This window comes from Schistocerca americana, chromosome 3 (genome assembly GCF_021461395.2).
Source record: "Schistocerca americana isolate TAMUIC-IGC-003095 chromosome 3, iqSchAmer2.1, whole genome shotgun sequence".
Classification (NCBI taxonomy): Eukaryota; Metazoa; Arthropoda; class Insecta; order Orthoptera; family Acrididae; genus Schistocerca; species Schistocerca americana.
In genome coordinates this window covers 187,071,794-187,092,368 of record NC_060121.1, presented here as the reverse complement: position 1 = coordinate 187,092,368, position 20,575 = coordinate 187,071,794, and positions in this window count along the sequence as shown.

Below are 20,575 nucleotides of genomic sequence, written 5' to 3'. Positions count from 1 at the left end.
CCTGAGCCAGGCATATCATTGACAGTTCCTCTCTTTCTGTATCTCCTCCATGTCTGATAAACAACAGTTCAGTTCACTCCAAGACGCCTGGACACTTACCTTGTTGAGATCCCTTCCTGGCACAAAGTAACAATGCGGACGCGATCGAACCGCAGTATTGACATGGTTGAACTACAGACAACTCGAGCGGTGTACCTCCTTCCTGGTGGAATGATGTGAACTGATTGACTGTTGGACCCCCTCTATCTAATAGCCACTGCTCATTCACGGTTGTTTACATCTTTGGATGGGTTTGGTGACATCTCTCAACAGTCAAAGGGACAGTGTCTGTTAACATTATCCACAGTTAACATCTATCTTCAGGAGTTCTTGAAACGGGAGTAATGCAAAACTTTTTTGTTGTTTGGACATAGGGATATTTTGTTTTCTGCAAATCTTGCTCAAAAAAAATTCCTTTAAGTTCTTCATCATTTAAATCTCTTAATAAGAGAATCATTTAAATCTCTTAATAAGAAATAAAAACTTTGAGGTTCGCCGATGATATTGTAATTATATCAGAGACAGCAAGCGACTTGGAAGAGCAGTTGAACGGAATGGACAGTGTCTTGAAAGAAGGATGTAAGATGAACATCAACAAAACCAAAACTAGGATAATTTAATGTAGTCGACCTAAGTCAGGAGATGCTGAGGGAATTAGATTAGGAAATGAGACACTTAAAGTAGTAAAGGAGTTTTGCGATTTGGGGAGCAAAATAACTGAGGATGGTGGAAGTAGAGAGGAAATAAAATGTTGACTGACAATGGTAAGGAAAGTGTTTCTGAAGAAGAGAAATTTGTTAACATTGAGTATAGATTTAAGTCTTTTCAGAAAGTCGTTTCTGGAAGTATTTGTATTGAGTGTAGCCATGTATGGAAGTGAAACATGGACAATAAATCGTCTGGACAAAGAGAGAATAGAAGCTTTTGAGATGTGGTGCTACAGAAGAATGCTGAAGGTTAGATGGGTAGATCACATAACTAATGAGGAGGTATTGAATAGATTTGGGGAGAAGAGGAATTTGTGGCACAACTTGACAAGAAGAAGTGATCGGTTGGTAGGACATGTTCTGAGGCATCAAAGGATCACCAATTTCGTATTGGAGGGCACTGTGGAGGGTATAAATCGTAGAGGGAGACCAAGAGATGAATACACTAAGCAGATTCAGAAGGCTGTAGGTTGCAGTAGTACTGGGACATGAAGAAGCTTGCACAGGATAGAGTAGCATGGAGAGCTGCACAAACCAGTCTCAGTACTGAAGACCACAACAACAATAACAATTTATATGTTACTGGATTAGAATGAATAACGTCTTGGATTTCAAAAATTTCTGTTGACCAATTGCTGTCTATCCTCTCTCAACAGGTCCTTTAATTTTACTGATTCTAAGATTATCTCCTTTTATAAATTTATTTTAGCTTTAGCTTCAACAACAGTTGGTTTACAATTCTTTTCATTAATTTCTGTTGCTTTCATTTTTATGTTTGAAGGTTTTGTGTTGCCGCAGTCATCAATTAATTCAGAAACTATGTCAACCCAAAAGTTAAATAATAATTAAAATTACAGTTTTTTATCAATTTTTTAAAATCTGGATTATGAAATTCTTAAGCATTATCTGCTTGTAAATTTTTTGGATTACAGCCTTCTCTAAATATTTTTTCAAAAGCATTGATTACAATCCTAACTGTTTTATATTTAACTGGAATAGCCAGAGCAAATTTTGAAAAAGACACATCTTTAACAGTTAATAAATATTTATTTCCTTTATTTATTTTTGAAAATCCTGTCAAAGTACCTGAATCCATATCTACTAGATCTGCTTGCCATAATCATCTATACTGTGAGAAATTATATTTCTACTTTTAAAAATTTTTCTTATTGGTTTATGTAATTTGTTAATAATTTCTTCATGTGTGTTTATCCCTTTACCTAAAAAATTTTTTAACAAATTTACTCGTTTTAGTTTTACATACTGTACAAAGACCTTCGATCCTTTATCTTCCATTTTTAGTTGTTACTCTGTGAGACTTGTGTGTCTCAGTAATTTTTTTACACTTCAAACAGTAGATATGGTTTTCCATTTGTACAGGTGAAAACTGTAATAAGATTTAAATTGTATCAACAGGATTTAAATTATATCAACAGGAAGAGTGTTCACTTTATCCTTTAATCTTACAGTTAGAAAATTTGATATGTGTACAACTATTGATTGATTATTACAAGTTATTTCATATAGTTTATCAAATAAAGTTACTGTAATATTAAAACCGTCAAATTCCAAATCTCTGTTTATATTCTTGCAAACAACAATAATTCTTTTAAGCCTGAAATCATATTCAAAATTGTGTATTTTTTGTTCATCTCCAGTCATAAAAGTAAATTCAATTATTTCTCTATAATATATTATATTTTCAAGTCTATTACACCTATTTAAAGCAAACGTAAGATAGGTATGCTTTTAATTTCTTCATCAAGGCTTGTAGTAGTGTTAAAATAATCTAAAAAACTTTTTACTGACATAATTATGGAATTGTGTTAGAATATTTATATATTTAGATTTTGAAACACATTCTTTTTCTAAGTATTGTTTAGTAACAGCATCGTAACCACTTACTGGATCTTTTACACCTACTCTTCTTCTACATTTAAAATCAATACAACTCTTACTTGCTTTAAAAATGACACATAATTCTTTATGAAGTTGTTTAATTTAACTTTTTACTTTTAATTCCTTTTTTACTTTTAATTCCTTTTTTGTTTTCTAAATTTATCCGACCATTAATTGTGAGACCTTTAGGCAGTGTCTTATTTCCAAAACTGTCCATTTATTAAATTCAAAATATCATTAAACTTATAATTTATGCATCATGGTTTTTAAAGAAAAAGACAGAAATGTCCACATATTACTTCATCAAAGTTCTGAATTCGTTGTCCATTATAATAGAACTCACTTGAACCGAGATATTCTTTCAGAATTTTTCCAGCAAATGAATCAAATTCAGATTTTTTACTAGAATTCTTTTAATAAAAAATCCAGTAAATATCAGGATAATCAGATATATCTAAATTAACTATTCTACATTATAAATTTTTCGGTTCATCAAGTAATTTATTAGTCTTAAAACGATACGAAAATATTTAATTTTCAACTGTTTAACTCATTCTTATATGTCAAAATTAGATCATCATCATCATCAGTTATCTGCTATATTAGCAGGTCCTTTGCCTCTCCATTTTCTGCGATCCATTGCTTCCTTCTTAAGGCTGCTGTATGTTGTACCGTCCATCATGTCATCCAGTATCTGGAATCTCTTCCTTCCTCGCTTCCTTTTCCCTTCTACATAAGCTTCTAAAACTGTTTTTATCAGTCCGTCATTCTTTCTTAATATATGCCCAATCCAATTTCTTTTTCTTCTCTTTATTACATCTAGTAACTGCCTTTTCTCTCCCACTCTTCTCAGTACTTCTTCATTTTTTACTCTGTCCATCCAACTTATTCTTTCCATCTTCCGCCATGTCCAGATCTCAAAAGCCTCCAGCCTTTCTCTGTCTTTTTTCCTCATAGTCCATGTTTCAGCGCCATATAGAAGAACACTCCATACAAGACATTTTATGAGTCTCTTTCTGAGTTCTCTGTCCAGACTGCTGCAGAAGATTCTCCTTTTCTTATAAAACGCCTCTTTTGCCATTGCTATCCTTGTTTTAATTTCTGTGGTTCACTTCCAGTCGGTGCCATTCCTGCTTCCAAGATACTTAAAATTTTGCACCTGTTCTAGTGTTTCTCCATTCAGCACAATTTTTATTTCATTATTTCCTCCTATTGCCAATACTTTTGTTTTATTTGTGTTAATTTTCATTCCATATTTTTTCCGTTAGTTGCAATGGTGTCCACCAAATCCTGTAATTCTTTTTCCCCTGTGGCTAGAAGGACCATGTCATCAGCAAATCTCAAGCACCCTACTCTTCTTCCTCCAATTTCTACTCCTTTGTCATCTAATGAGCATTGGTCAATGATATTTTCCAAGTACAGGTTGAAAAGAGTAGGTGATAAACAGCATCCTTGTCTTACTCCTTTCCCTAGTCTGATCCAGTTTGTACTTCCTCCTCTCACTTTAACTGAAACTTTTTGATTACGGTACAATGAGTTTATAAGTCTTCTGGCTTTCCAGTCCACTCTCTTTTCCCTCATAATAGTCGCCAGCTTGTCCCAAACCACATTGTAAAATCGGATAAGGAACATTAAATATAGTTATTTCTTTGAAATTTCTTTTACACAACGCCTTTTTTCTGCACTGGTTGATTATGTCTTTCCTGTTCTTCCAATTCTGCATTTGCGATTACTGCAGCACCACAAGCAAGTGAACCAATAGTTGCTAGATATGATAATGCAATTAATAGTAATGGAAGAAATCCACCATAATGTTATGTTAGTTCTTTACATTCTTTCTTTTTGTTACCTATTCTATAATCTTTTTCACAGCTAGAATAACTAATGTGATAAGCAAACTTCCACCAGTTTTTTTCTCTACCTTTCCTTATTGTACCTCAGTTAAAAATGGTTCAATTCTATGTAATAGTTCATTATTTAATTTTATTTTAATTGATTTTGGTTTAGTTTTGCCACTTGGTAGCGAAGTGTAATTAATTGAAAAGTTATTCATTTACATGGATTAAAAATTGATAAGGATTAATAGTTTTACAATCTCCACTCGTTGTCATCATTGCCTAAGCCCATACCTAATTTTAAATTTCCATATATTATTCCTCTAACTGCAGTAACTGTGGTTTGTCCTAATGAATCATCACTTACTAGTATTCTTTCTTTTGCACCTAACTGAATTTCTTTATCTGCTTCATGTCTTTTTTCTACATCTACATTATCTCTATAGGCAACATCATGCTTTTTACTAGCTTTATCTGATGGATTTTATTCCTGGACCCCCACTTGTTAGTCTTTCTTCTAATTTGGTCCCAGGCTCACAGTATGAAGAGCCTAGAGGATGTATCTCAAATGGTAATTTATTAATCAAAATATTTACTACTCCTTTACCATGTTTTTCACTTTTCCAAAACGTATGTGGTAATCCTTTTTGATTATCTTTTACGAAATCACTAAATTTATTTCTTACCATCTGTGCTACACCAATTTTTTAATTATAATAATTTTTTCCAGTTGATTCTTCGCCATGAATTACTGCTGATCTATCGATTAAATCTCAAACAATGTTCAACCAAATATATTCAACTGGTTTTTCTGTATATTTTCTAATTAAACCTTCACCTGTTTTTGCATCTGGATAATCAGAATCTGATGATATTTGGTATACTTGTGACAAATAGACATTAGCAGTTTCTTTTATTAGGTCATTTTATTTTTAGCACCATTTGATTTTATTTTATTTGGGTCACTCAGAGTATAATATATATACATAATTTGATAAATCAACATGATCAAATATTTCACCCTTATCATCCACAGTAATTTATTTTTTAGTTAAAAAATTCGTTTGACCATCTGTGCCTTTGCATTGTTTTCCACCAATTCTTAATTTATCACCATCAAAATAAACTGCAAAACGACCAACAAATTTAAATCTATGAACAGGTTTTAATCCAAAAGTAGGATCTTCACTATTAGTAATATACTTTCACATTCTTTCACTAACTTTCATTTTTTTAACATCATCATCTTTTTTTGTAAGCTGCATCTCCTTCATTTTTTAACAGTGCTTTATTTATTCACTGCAGCTTGAATTTCTGATTCACTTAATGTATAGTCATATGTAAAAGGAATATCATCAGACTACTCATGTAGTTTTCTAATTGGTGATAAAACTCCAAATTCATCTACATGAGGACATTGATGATACAGAATTATTTGTTTTTCAGCTTCTCTGTTTTCTTCAATAGCTTTCAAAATATTATTACTTAATCCTTCAATTCCTTGTTTTACTTGTTGAGTAGCATCAATAACTGGTTGTTCTTTTTTATATTTTTCACATTCCATTTGTGGTTTTTTCCAAAGCTTGAATTGTTCTTTCATTTCCCTGGTTGTCTTTCTATTTCGTTTTGCTTTTTTAATAACGTCTTGATAGTATTTTGAAAACATTTATTAGAGATCAGAAACCTTAATTAACCATTCTTAATGTCTAACATTTTTGCGCCAGCAAGAGCTGGCTTTAGCCAGCGGCTTCTTTAATGTTTATGTTGTTATGAAATTCTATATTTCATTCATTTGGTTTTTCTAGTCATGTCAATTGTAAAAAATCCAAATTGATTATTCCATCATTTACTACACATTTATTTAGAATCATCACCACCAACGAACTCATGATAAATATGGTTTAGGTTTTTATCATCTTGTCTGAAAATATTTTTAAAAAAATTATGTTTATCATTGACAAATTGTTTTCATATTTTTGAATACATTTGAACTTAATAAAAACAATCTATTCCTTTGTGTCTTCTTCTATTAATGTCTATTTTTTGATTTTTTTTCTCTGTAATTCTTATCTGCTCAGGTTAGCGCAGTAGCAGAGCCATGCAGCAGAGCAATAGTGACAGCAGCAGTTGTGTCTACCGATTACAAAGTGGCAAAGGTTGATTTATTGTGTATATAAATTAGCAGGCTATTACCTCAAAGTGGTACCAACAGTGATAGAGGGCAATCTGTAGAATATCAAGGAGCCTTTCATCAACTAACACTATGTCTTCCAATGCAGACCATTTAGTATGCTGGTATTATCATAAGTTTGAGGAGCAGGTGCGGAAGTTTACTGCACTGTGTTCCTCCCCAGTGGCAGTTGGTCATAGGTGCAGCTGATATTGCGGCGTGTTCCTTCCCAAACGCTGGTGGCAGTTGGTCATAGGTGCAGTTGACTGCCTCTCTACACCACAGTGACTGTTTATCAGTGGCAGGATATCACGTCAAAAACATTCGTCTGGGATTTCGCTGTCGCTGACGTCTTGCTAGCAACAATAGGAGCTGATCTTATGATGAGTGATCATCAGAAATAAGGCTATCGACAGCAGTTCCTCAGGGAAGTGTGATAGAACCACCATTATTCTCTGTGTGCATAAATAATTTCGCAGACAGAATGGGCAGCAATTTGCGATTTTCTGCTCTGATGATGCTGTGGTGTATGGTAAGGTGTCGAAGTTGAATTGTAGGAGGATACAAGATGACTTAGACAAAATTTCTAGCTGATGTGGTGAATGACAACTAGCTCTAAATGTAGAAAAACGTAAACTAATGCAGATGAGTAGGAAAAACACACCCATAATGTTCAGATACAGCATTAGTAGTGGTCCTGCTTCAGACAGTCAACTTATTTAAATATCTGGGTGTAACATCACAAAGCAATATGACATTGAATGAGCATGTGAGGATTGTTGTAGGGAAAGAAAATTGGAGAATTCTACGAAAGTGTTACTCGTGTAAAGGAAATCACATATAGGATGCTGGTGCGACCTATTCTTGAGTACTGTTCGGATTATAGGAAGACATCAAAGCAATCCAGAGATGTATTGCTAGATTCGTTATGGGTAGATTCAAACCATGCACAAGTGTTATGGACATACTTTAGTAACTCAAACAGGAATTCCTGGAGGGGAGGCGAAGTTCCTTTCAAGGAACACTGTTGAGAAACTTAGAGAATCGATATTTGAAGCTAACTGCAGAACTATTCTACTGCCTCCAACATACATTGCACATAAGGACCACAAAGACAAGATAACAGAAATTAGGGCTCATATGGAAGCACATAAACAGTAGTTTTTCCCTCGCTCTATTTGCGAGTGGAACAGGAAGTGCAATAACTGGTAGTGGTACAGTGTACCTTCCATCACATGCCACATGACAGACTGCGGGATATCCATGCAGATGTAGATATAATTACCAGTACTGGCAGATGTGGTGAATGTTTAGCTCTTTGACTATTGCAACACCTAAATAGGAGTGCAGAAGTCACTGATGTGTGGAACACCATTAGAAATACAATGCCATAAATTGGAGAGGTGAAATAAGAAACGCTAAGAAAGAATGGATAAAAGGAAGTACGTTGGATAAAATGGATAAGACCTACTACAGGATCTCGCCTCAGCACAGCAGTTCACGAGGCCAATCTAACACAAGCGAGTGACTGGAAGTACCCCTCTCTGTTACAGCATTTCCCACCTTTGACTAGACCTCCAGGCGCATCTAAGAAAGTGCTATATAATACGGTACACCATATTAAAACTACTGATACCCCATCAGTATCATGCAGACCTAGATGTTTGGCACATAATCACCTGCTATCCTAAAGTCGCTCAAAGAAGGAATTATCTGACCATCAAGTGGCCCATGGTAGTTCTCTCTACACCTAGTACCTAAGAAGTGTGGAGCTTATCATTTACGCAGAGATTATTGTGGTGAAGATATCATGCCATATTATGATGTCTCTCAGGAAAGGTCTCGTCCTTTTCTACCAACTGTATTTCGTAGACAATCCTTCTACAGCCTCAGAACTTGTGTCATCCTGAGATCCATCCAACATTTCGCCTAGTCTGGAAGCGTTTTTCTGGCCAGGGATGAATAAAGACTGCAATGAGTGGACGTGAATGTGTTTGCAATGTCAACGTAGCAAAGTATCTCGACTCTTGGTGATTTCCCCAATACAACTTTATGTTACCAACACTTGCATATCGATATCATAGGATCACTATCTCCATCGAAGTAGACAGTATTTCCACAGAAACATTAACCTCTTCTTTTGTGTCGGCATGGCAATCTAAATTTGGTTGCCCAAAGCACGTTACTACCGACCAGTGCGATAGTTTCGATCTGCCAACTCATAAAGTTCTGTGGATACATGCACCATAAAGCTAACAGCTATCATCCAGTCAGTAATGACATGATCAGGCGATGGCACCATTCCCTTGAAGCTGCACTCATATGTCGTGACACTAGCAGGATGATCGCTCTCTCAGTAGTTCTCCTTGGTCTGTGGAACACATACAAACCAGACATAGATTCCTCATCAATGGAACTTGTTTATGGTGAAGCAATTACATCTCCCAGCAGAATTTATTGATACCAATTCTCTGCAACCAGATTTAATATGTCATCTAAGGGACCAGATCACTTGCATTCGTCCTCGCTAAGCTTCCAAACATGGCAGCCACATAGTTCCATGGATCATGATTTGGGCAGTTGCTCTCATGTAATACTACATATGGTGTCAAGCATTAATTATAACCTCCTTATATTGGTCCACACCGAATATTAAGAAGAGTCACGGCAAATGGTAAGACTACAACTGTTTCTCTCTATCACATCAAGGGGGCAGACTCTTCAAGGATGCACTACCAATTGAAGCACCACGAAGACAACCTCATCTTCCAATACCAGCACCAAAATCACAACTGCAGATGGAACAACTTCTTGATGCGGAACTGCAACTGGTGTGCACGACTCAACCCAGATATCGTGTGCAATTTCCTCCACATTTTCTCAATGATGCTCTGCCTCCACCGAGGGGGCCCATTGTAGTGTATTTTTGATACAGCCACAGAAGGATATCTTATTCGCCGCCACCCTCAGCTATTTATAGCGTGCTGAGGGAGACACTACAAGAGGAGAATTAGGAGAACACTGGAACACTAATAATGATTAACGACAAGAACACACACATTTATTGACGAATATTCAATTTTGTACAAATCGGCTCAGGCAGCAGATCCTGAAGTTCAGCTACTATTCCATAAGCTAAGGTTGGATAGTAAACTGTTCTTGACCCACTAGAATGATGACTGACGGCGAGCTGGTGTGACTCGCTAGAAGCAGGTGATGCAGCGCGAACTACTCATGTAGAAAACGATCTTCTCACTGTTCGAGCTGACTTGGAACTGAACGCTCCTGCTATGGCGCTGGCGCATATTACTTCTCTGGCAGCGCCACCATTGTGAGTTCTTTGTGCATCAGTCGCTGGGCTTTGCATCGTCTCTGGAGTGTGTTGTCGATCTATCGACGCGTATGGTGCTGCCGGGTGGCTCGTTCTGCGATTGTGCACGCCTAATTCAGGTGGCTGTGGATTACACCACAGGGATGATGAAGAATCAGATTACTGTAGTCTGCTATACATGTTGTGTACTGTTGTTTCAGCAGTCAGATTTAATAATATGCCAACCAGAAATACTGCATGTAGCAGTAGCAGTGAAGGTTTATTCTTCGACTTTTTGCTTTACATACTTCTTGGATTGACCTGTGGTCTAGGGGTAGCGTCTCTGATTCATAATCAAAAACGTCTTCGGTCCCGGGTTCGATCCCCACCACCACCTAAATTTTGATAAATAATCAGCATTGGCGGCCGAAGACTTCCGGCATAAGAAGTCAACCTCATTCTGCCAACGGCCTTATCAAAGAGGGCGGAGGAGCGGATAAAGGTTCAGGGCACTCTCTTGTCCTAGGGGTGGGAAATTTCCCCTAAAGGCTGAAGAATCAGCAATGATCAACGACATGAGGATGCAGAAGGCAATGGAAACCATTGCATTAAAGACACGTAATGTGTATCCACAGGACATGTGGCCTGTAATTGAAGAAGTGTCATGATGATCTCTCCATTGGCAAAAGATTCCGGAATAGTCCCCCATTCGGATCTCCGGGAGGGGACTGCCAAGGGGGAGGTTACCATGAGAAAAAGATTGAATAATCAACGAAAGGATAACGTTCTACGAGTCGGGGCGTGGAATGTCAGAAGCTTGAACGTGGTAGGGAAACCAGAAAATCTGAAAAGGGAAATGCAAAGGCTCAATCTAGATATAGTAGGGGTCAGTGAAATGAATTGGAAGGAAGACAAGGATTTCTGGTCAGATGAGTATCGGGTAATATCAACAGCAGCAGAAAATGGTATAACAGGTGTAGGATTCGTTATGAATAGGAAGGTAGGGCAGAGGGTGTGTTACTGTGAACAGTTCAGTGACCGGGTTGTTCTAATCAGAATCGACAGCAGACCAACATCGACAACGATAGTTCAGGTATACATGCCGACGTCGCAAGCTGAAAATGAACAGATAGAGAAAGTGTATGAGGATATTGAAAGGGTAATGCAGTATGTAAAGGGGGACGAAAATCTAATAGTCATGGGCGACTGGAATGCAGTTGTAGGGGAAGGAGTAGAAGAAAAGGTTACAGGAGAATATGGGCTTGGGACAAGGAATGAAAGGGGAGAAAGACTAATTGAGTTCTGTAACAAGTTTCAGCTAGTAATAGCGAATACCCTGTTCAAGAATCACAAGAGGAGGAGGTATACTTGGAAAAGGCCGGGAGATACGGGAAGATTTCAATTAGATTACATCATGGTCAGACAAAGATTCCGAAATCAGATATTGGATTGTAAGGCGTACCCAGGAGCAGATATAGACTCAGATCACAATATAGTAGTGATGAAGAGTAGGCTGAAGTTCAAGACATTAGTCAGGAAGAATCAATACGCAAAGAAGTGGGATACGGAAGTACTAATGAATGACGAGATACGTTTGAAGTTCTCTAACACTATAGATACAGCAATAAGGAATAGCGCAGTAGGCAGTACAGTTGAAGAGGAATGGACATCTCTAAAAAGGGCCATCACAGAAGTTGGGAAGGAAAACATAGGTACAAAGAAGGTAGCTGCGAAGAAACCATGGGTAACAGAAGAAATACTTCAGTTGATCGATGAAAGGAGGAAGTACAAACATGTTCCGGGAAAATCAGGAATACAGAAATACAAGTCGCTGAGGAATGAAATAAATAGGAAGTGCAGGGAAGCTAAGACGAAATGGCTGCAGGAAAAATGTGAAGACATCGAAAAAGATATGATTGTCGGAAGGACAGACTCAGCATACAGGAAAGTCAAAACAACCATTGGTGACATTAAAAGCAACGGTGGTAACATTAAGAGTGCAACGGGAATTCCACTGTTAAATGCAGAGGAGAGAGCAGATAGGTGGAAAGAATACATTGAAAGCCTCTATGAGGGTAAAGATTTGTCTGATGTGATAGAAGAAGAAACAGGAGTCGATTTAGAAGAGATAGGGGATCCAGTATTAGAATCGGGATTTAAAAGAGCTTTGGAGGACTTACAGTCCAATAAGGCACAAGGGATAGATAACATTCCATCAGAATTTCTAAAATCATCGGGGGAAGTGGCAACAAAACGACTATTCACGTTGATGTGTAGAATATATGAGTCTGGCGACATACCATCTGACTTTCGGAAAAGCATCATCCACACAATTCCGAAGACGGCAAGAGCTGACAAGTGCGAGAATTATCGCACACTCAGCTTAATAGCTCATGCATCGAAGCTGCTTACAAGAATCATATACAGAAGAATGGAAAAGAAAATTGAGAATGCGCTAGGTGACGATCAGTTTGGCTTTAAGAAAAGGAATTCTGACGTTACAGCTAATAATGGAAGCAAGGCTAAAGAAACATTAAAACACTTTCATAGGATTTGTCGACGTGGAAAAAGCGTTCGGCGATATAAAATGGTGCAAGCTGTTCGAGATTCTGAAAAAAGTAGGGGTAAGCTATAGGGAGAGACAGGTCATATACAATATGTACAACAACCAAGAGGGAATAATAAGAGTGGACGATCAAGAACGAAGCGCTTGTATTAAGAAGGGTGTAAGACAAGGCTGTAGCCTTTCGCCCCGACTCTTCAATCTGTACATCGAGGAAGCAATGATGGAAATAAAAGAAAGGTTCAGGAGTGGAATTAAAATACAAGGTGAAAGGATATCAATGATACGATTCGCTGATGACATTGCTATCCTGAGTTAAAGTGAAGAAGAATTAAATGATCTGCTGAACGGAATGAACAGTCTAATGAGTACACAGTATGGTTTGAGAGTAAATCGGAGAAAGACGAAGGTAATGAGAAGTAGTAGAAATGAGAACAGCGACAAACTTAACATCAGGATTGATGGTCACGAAGTCAATGAAGTTAAGGAATTCTGCTACCTAGGCAGTAAAATAACCAGTGACGGACGGAGCAAAGAGGACATCAAAAGCAGACTCGTTACGGCAAAAAAGGCATTTCTGACCAAGAGACGTCTACTAATATCAAATACCGGCCTTAATTTGAGGAAGAAATTTCTGAGGATGTACGTCTGGAGTACAGCATTGTATGGTAGTGAATCATGGACTGTGGGAAAACCGGAACAGAAGAGAATCGAAGCATTTGAGATGTGGTGCTATAGACGAATGTTGAAAATTAGGTGGACTGATAGGATTAGGAATGAGGAGGTTCTACACAGAATCGGAGAGGAAAGGAATATGTGGAAAACACTGATAAGGAGAAGGGACAGGATGATAAGACATCTGCTAAGACATGAGGGAATGACTTCCATGGTACTGGAGGGAGCTGTAGAGGGCAAAAACTGTAGAGGAAGACAGATTGGAATACGTCAAGCAAATAATTGAGGACGTAGGTTGCAAGTGCTACTCTGAGATGAAGAGGTTAGCACAGGAAAGGAATTCGTGGCAGGCCACATCAAACCAGTCAGCAGACTGACGACCAAAAAAAAAAAAAGTTACAGACTTTCACCATTATGAGCTAATGCTTAGGAACAAGTAACGATTCTACTTTCACATAAAATGTCTCCTAATCTGTTTACTGCTCAGGGTTGTCATGTATCTGAGTGTGTTTACTCTCGTCAATAAAGTTTCAAAATTTCCAGATCATGAAAGTGATGTTTCAAGCACTACCACTTGGCTTAATAAGTAACCGCTTATCAACGGTCAGACAGTCCTAATTCTAACTGCACTAGACACACCTATAGAATATTGAGAATTATCAGCAAAAAGAATAACTCTATAAAAAGATACAACCTACTAAAAGAATCATAATATGTGTGATGCAGACATTGTCTAACACTAAAATTGCTAATTCCACCAGCAAAAATAAGTTTCACATTATGAATCACAGAGCTTCATACACTTTGATATAGTGACCTACCTTCGCTGCTTCCTAGCAGTGACGTCTACCTCATTCCTCCATACAGTTTCATGGAGTGTAGAGGCACTTATTTCCATGCAGTGATCCTTATACTAACTGAGAGTACACGTAGACTAGGAATATCTATAGACTCAGCATAACCAACTGCTGATGTTGCCACTATCAGCGCATTCGGAAGGACGACGGTTCAATCCCGCGTCCGGCCATCCTGATTTAGGTTTTCCGTGATTTCCCTAAATCTCTCCAGGCAAATGCCGGGATGGTTCCTTTGAAAGGGCACGGCCGACTTCCTTCCCCATCCTTCCCTAATCCGATGAGACCGATGACCTCGCTGTTTGGTCTCTTCCCCCAAACAACCAACCAACCAACCACTATCAGGCCATAATTATCACATAACATCCATATTATTCTGTATGTTCTCATTTTGCGCTAAGCCTGAAACTCTAATATTACACTTATTTGCCCTGTTTTATGCATATATTTATTAGTAACAGCTATATTAAACTGCTGTTGGTAGATTATGCATATCTGGAATTTTCAGACTAGACAATAAAATCAAATCTATATGGAATATTGTAAAAAGAGAGAGAGGGAAAGAAGACATGCAAGATGACATTGTTTCTGTTAAAGAGAAATGAGAGCATTGTAAAAGACAGTTTGTGTATGGCAGATATTTTTAATAGTGGTTTTTTTTAAAAAAGATGAGCAAATTGGTGTAAATAGTTAAGAAGAGAAAGTAAAGCAGTGCAGTGAAAAAGCAATAAAAAGGACATTAAGTAAAATAAAAATTTCACATCCCCATCTAAAATGAGGAAAACTACCACGACTCTAAAACGTCAAAATCCGTATGGGGCAAATAACATCTAGAATGTTGTTATTGTTGTGGTCTTCAGTCCAGAGACTGGTTTGATGCAGCTCTCCGTAATACTCTATCCTTTGCAAACTCCTTCACCTCCAAGTACCCACTGCAATCTACATCCTTCTGAATCTGCTTATTGTATTCATCTCTTGGTCTCCCTATACGATTTTTGCCCTCCACACTGCCCTCCAATACTAAATTGGTGATCCTTTGATGCCTCATAACATGTCCTACCAACCAGCCCCTTCTTCTAGTCAAGTTGCGCCACAAATTCCTCTTCTCTTCAATTTTATTCAGTATCTCCTCATTAGTTATGTGATCTGCCCATCTAAATTTCAACATTCTTCTGTAGCACCACACTTCGAAACCTTCTATTCTCTTGTTGTCTAAACTGTTCATCGTCCATGTTTCACTTCTATACATGGCTACACTCCATAGAAATACTTTCAGAAAGAACTTCCTGACACTTAAATTTATACTTGATGTTAACAAATTTCTCTTCTTCAGACACACTTTCCTTACCATAGTCAGTCAACATTTTATATCCTCTCCACTTCCACCATCCTCAGTTATTTTGCTCCCCAAATAGCAAAACTCCTTTACTACTTTAAGTGTCTCATTTCCTAATCTAATTCCCTCAGCATCACCTGACTTAATTCGACTACACTAAATTATCCTAGTTTTGCTTTTGCTGATGTTCATCTTCTATCTTTCATTCAAGACACCATCCATTCTGTTCAACTGCTCTTCCAAGACCTTTGCAGTATCAGACAGAATTACAATGACATTGGCAAACCTTATGAACCGTGAATTTACTTTCAAAACTTTTTCTTAAGAATTTACTTTGTTTACTAGTGATTCATCAAGAACATTAACATATTTAATCACACTATGTGAGCGTGGAAGTAGTTGCCAGGGAGTAACTGATGAAATTAAAATGAAATTGCTTTTAATAAATGGGAATTTTCTCCCTAAAAGTTTTTTCGTTTTTAAGATACAGATTTAAATTTATAAGCAGAAAACACCCTCTAAATATCAAGTTACAATTTATTCAGAGGCAGAAAGAACCAAATTTTTGAGTGTATGAGCTTTCAGGCTGAGAACCTTGCCATTCCCTTTTGGCACGGCCTTAGTCACAACCACTCACAACAACCTCTGAAAGACTACGCAGGTGCGAATCTGCAACACACCAGATTACCTGAAAATAAAAGTTTTAACAATTCACACACTTCTATGCACCCCATAGGAGGGATGGAAATGGTAGAAAACACTAAAATTAAAAGATTAACTTGCCACCGAAGGCGCAACTTCATTTTAACTTCCAAGAAAAGTCTTATGGTGGAAGGGTGACAACTTTATATACTAAAATGACCATTTAAATAAAAGGCCATGAAACGTAATCTTACATAAAATTATACAAGGTTGGCCAAACATGCCCTACAGTACACATATATCGCCTCTCAAGATGATAGGCAAAATAAAAACATATTTCAGGAATTGGGCCGTTACACTTCAAGCAATAAATTCGTTAACAAACCGAATCCAACAAACATGACAGAGGCAGCTATTAACGTACGGCAGATTGATAGGGAGATTACCGAACAAGCCGAACCGCAGTTACTCTAACCTGCCCCTACTCCACAAGGGAAAAATGGACCACCCAATTCATAAATGACCACCTTCCCGCTGGTGGGCAAACAGAGAAGAATCGTGGGACGACCCCAAAACAAAGCGGCGGGTGATCTCACCGAGAAAACAAGTAGAATTTAACAAGTAAATGAAACAACATATCACCAATCACTTAACTTCTAATAAACTGCGATTTCTGGCGAAGACCTGGCGCAGCACCCCCAAAACGCTCTCCTGAACCGTCCGCTGCCAGCTGCTTCAACGGACGCAGGAAGGCGCGCCGATCTCCCGTCTCACGGCTTCGCAGCTCGCACCGGCCAGACTGATGTCGTTGGTTGCCTCCCGTTGCTCTCGTGTCGGCCGCGAAATCACTACCCCTCGCTATACGGCGCGGCCCACTGGCCTCACGTGGCGACCTCACATGCACCCGCGCTCAAGGCGCACAAGTTATCATGTGTTTCAGTGCGCTCCCGACCAACCGATCGATCCAACTGCCAATGACCATTGCCTGAGCAACTAGAGCAGACTGGCGGCCTAACGCGTAGACTCAGATGCAGGAACTAAGCCCCCGAACAGGCGGCCACTCGTTGAATTCTCTCACTGCGCCACAAATTGGGACGAGAGACAGATTAGCAAGCTCGGGACGAGAGACTGACCCCAGACTGACTCCAGACTCACCCAGACTGACCCCCTGGCGAGCTCATAGCGCCGCTTAAATGCACATGAACAGGCAACCTTTCCCCTTTCCCACCATAGGGAGATATCAAAGCAGCGATTGCCACAGCAGCGCCACTGCCAGAAATGGAGGGCGACTGCTTCACACAACGGGCTGCAGTGCGCTCTTCAAAACTGTAATTTTTACCATGCCTCACCTTAAAGTTTTTATTTCTTCTCCATGGATTTTAATTCCTACTCCGAGCTTTTCTTTTGTTTCCTTTGCTGCTTGCTCAATATATAATTGAATAACATCGGGGATAAGCTACAACCCTGTGTCACTCCCTTCCCAACCACTGCCTCCATTTCATGCCATATGGTTTCTGTACAAATTGTAAATAGACTTTCGCTCCCTGTATTCGACCTCTGTCGCCTTCAGAATTTTAAAGAGGGTATTCCAGCCAACATCGTCAAAAGCTTTCTCTAGGTCTACAAATGGTAGAAATGTAGGTCTGCATTTCCTTAATCTATTTTCTAAGATAAATCGTAGGGTCAGTATTGCTTCACATGTTCCAACATTTATACAGAATCGAAACTAATCTTCTCTGAGGTTGGCTTCTACCAGTTTCTCCATTTGTCTGTATAGAATTGGTATTAGTATTTTATAGCCGTGACTTATTAAACTGATAGTTTGGTAATTTACACACCTGGCAACTTCTTCTTTCTTTGGAATTTGAATTATTATATTCTTCTTGAAGTCTGAGGGTATTTCGCCTGTCTCATACATCTTGCTCACCAGATGGTAGAGTTTTGACATGGCTGCCTCTCCTAAGGCTATCAGTAGTTCTAATGGAATGTTATCTATTCCTGGGGCATTGTTTCGACTTAGGTCTTTCAGTGCTCTGTCAAACTCTTCATGCAGTGTCATATCTCCCATTTCATCTTCATCTATGTCATCTTCCGTTTCCATAATGTTGCCCTCAATGTATGTCAACCTTGAATAGACCCTCTATATGCTCCTTCCACCTTTCTGCCTTCCATTCTTTTCTTAAAACTGGTTTTCCATCTGAGCTCCTGACATTCATACAAGTAGTTCTCTTTTCTCTAAAGGTCTCTTTAATTTTCTTGTAGGCAGTATCTATCTTACCCCTAGTGATATATGCCTCTACATTCTTAGGTTTGTCCTCTAGCCATCCCTGCTTAACCATCTTGCACTTCCTGGCAATCTCATTTTTGAGACGCTTGTATTCCTTTTTGCCTGCTGCATTTATTGAATTTTTCTATTTTCTCCTTTCATCAATTAAATTCAATATCTCTTCTTTTATCCAGGATTTATACTAGCCCTCGTCTTTTTACCTACTTAATCCTCTGCTACCTTCAATATCTCATCACTCACAGTTACCCATTCTTCTTCTACTGTATTTCTTTCCCATTCTTGTCAGTCTTCCCTAATGCTCTGTCTGAAACTCTCTACAACCTCTGGTTCTTTCAGTTTATCCACGTTCCATCTCCTTAAATTTCCATCTTTTTGCAGTTTCTTCAGTTTTAATCTACAGTTCATAACCAATAGATTATGGTCAAAGTCCACATCTCCCCCTGGAAATGCCTTATAATTTAAAACCTGATTCCTAAATCTCTGAATTACTATTATATGATCTATCTGAAACCTTCCGGTGTCTCCAAGTCTCTTCCACATCTACAACCTTCTTTCATGATTCTTAAACCAAGTGTTAGCGATGATTAAGTTATGCTCTGTGCAAAAGTCTACCAGGTGGCTTCCTCTTGCATCCCTTACCCCCATTCCTTATTCACCTACTACTTTTCTTTCTCTTTCTTTTCCCACAATTAAGTTCCAGACCCAATGACTATTAAATTTTCGTCTCCCTTAACTATCTGAATACTTGCTTTTATCACGTCATACACTTCTTCATTCTCTTCATCATCTCTGGAGCTAGTTGGCATATAAACTTGTACTACTGTGGTAGACGTGGGCTTCATGTCTATCTTGGCTACAATAATGTGTTCACTATTCTGTTTGTGGTAACTTTTCTGTGCTCCTATTTTTTTACTCATTATTAAACCTACTCCTGCATTACCCCTATTTGATTTTGTATTTATAACCCTGTATTCACCTGAACAGAAGTCTTCTTCCTCCTGCCACAAAATTCTCTAATTCCCACTATATCTAACTGTAATCTATCCAATTCCCTTTTTAAATTTTTTAACCTACCTGTCCGATTAAGGGATCTGACATTACACGCTCTGATCTGTAGAACGCCAGTTTTGTTTCTCCCGATAATGACATCCTCCTAAGTTGTTCCCACGCAGAGATCCAAATGCGAGACTGTTTTACCTCCAGAATATTCTACCCAAGAAGGCGACATCAACAATTAACCATACAGTACAGCTGCATGCCCTTGGGAAAAATTACAGCTGTTGTTTTCCATTGCTTTCAGCTGTTTGCAGTACCACCACACCAAGGCCGTTTTGATTAATGTTACAAGGCCAGGTCAGTCAATCGTCCAGACTGTTGTCCCCGCAACTACTGAAAAAGCTGGTGCTCCTCTTCAGGAACAATACATTTTTCTTCCCTCCCAACAGATACCCCTCCATTGTGGTTGCACCTACAGTGCGGATATCTGTATGGTTGAGACATGCAAACATCCTTACCAATGGCAAGGTCCATGGTTCATGGGGCAGGGAAACATCTCAAATAAGCCACCAATAAATTGTTGTCCTATAATACACAATGTTCTTAGAAACACATTTAATGCATCATTAACTCAAGATGTTTAACTCAGGCAGAATGAAATATGCTGCGGTTAGGTCTCTCTATAATGGTAAGACACAGATTTAGGAACCGGGTTTAAAATTGTACATTTCCAGGGGCAGATGTGGACTCTGACCACAATCTATTGGTTATGAACTGTATATTAAAACTGAAGAAACTGCAAAAGGGTGGGAATTTAAGGCGATGGGACCTGGATAAACTTAAAGAACCAGAGGTTTTACAGAGTTTCAGGGAGAGCATATGGGAACAATTTACAGGAATGGGGGAAAGAAATACAGTAGAAGAAGAATGGGTAGATTTGAGGAATGAAATAGTGAAGGCAGCAGAGGATCAAGTAGGTAAAAAGAGGAGGGCTAGTAGAAATCCTTTGTTAACAGAAGACATATTTAATTTAACTGATGAATGGAGAAAATATAAATATGCAGTAAATGAAGCAGGCAAAAAGGAATACAAACGTCTCAAAATGAGATCGACAGGAAGTGCAAAATGGCTAAGCAGGGATGGCTAGAGGACAAATGTAAGAATGTAGAGGCTTATCTCACTAGGAGTAAGATAGACACTGCCTACAGGAAAATTAAAGAGACCTTTGGAGAAAAGAGAACCATTTGTATGAATATCAAGAG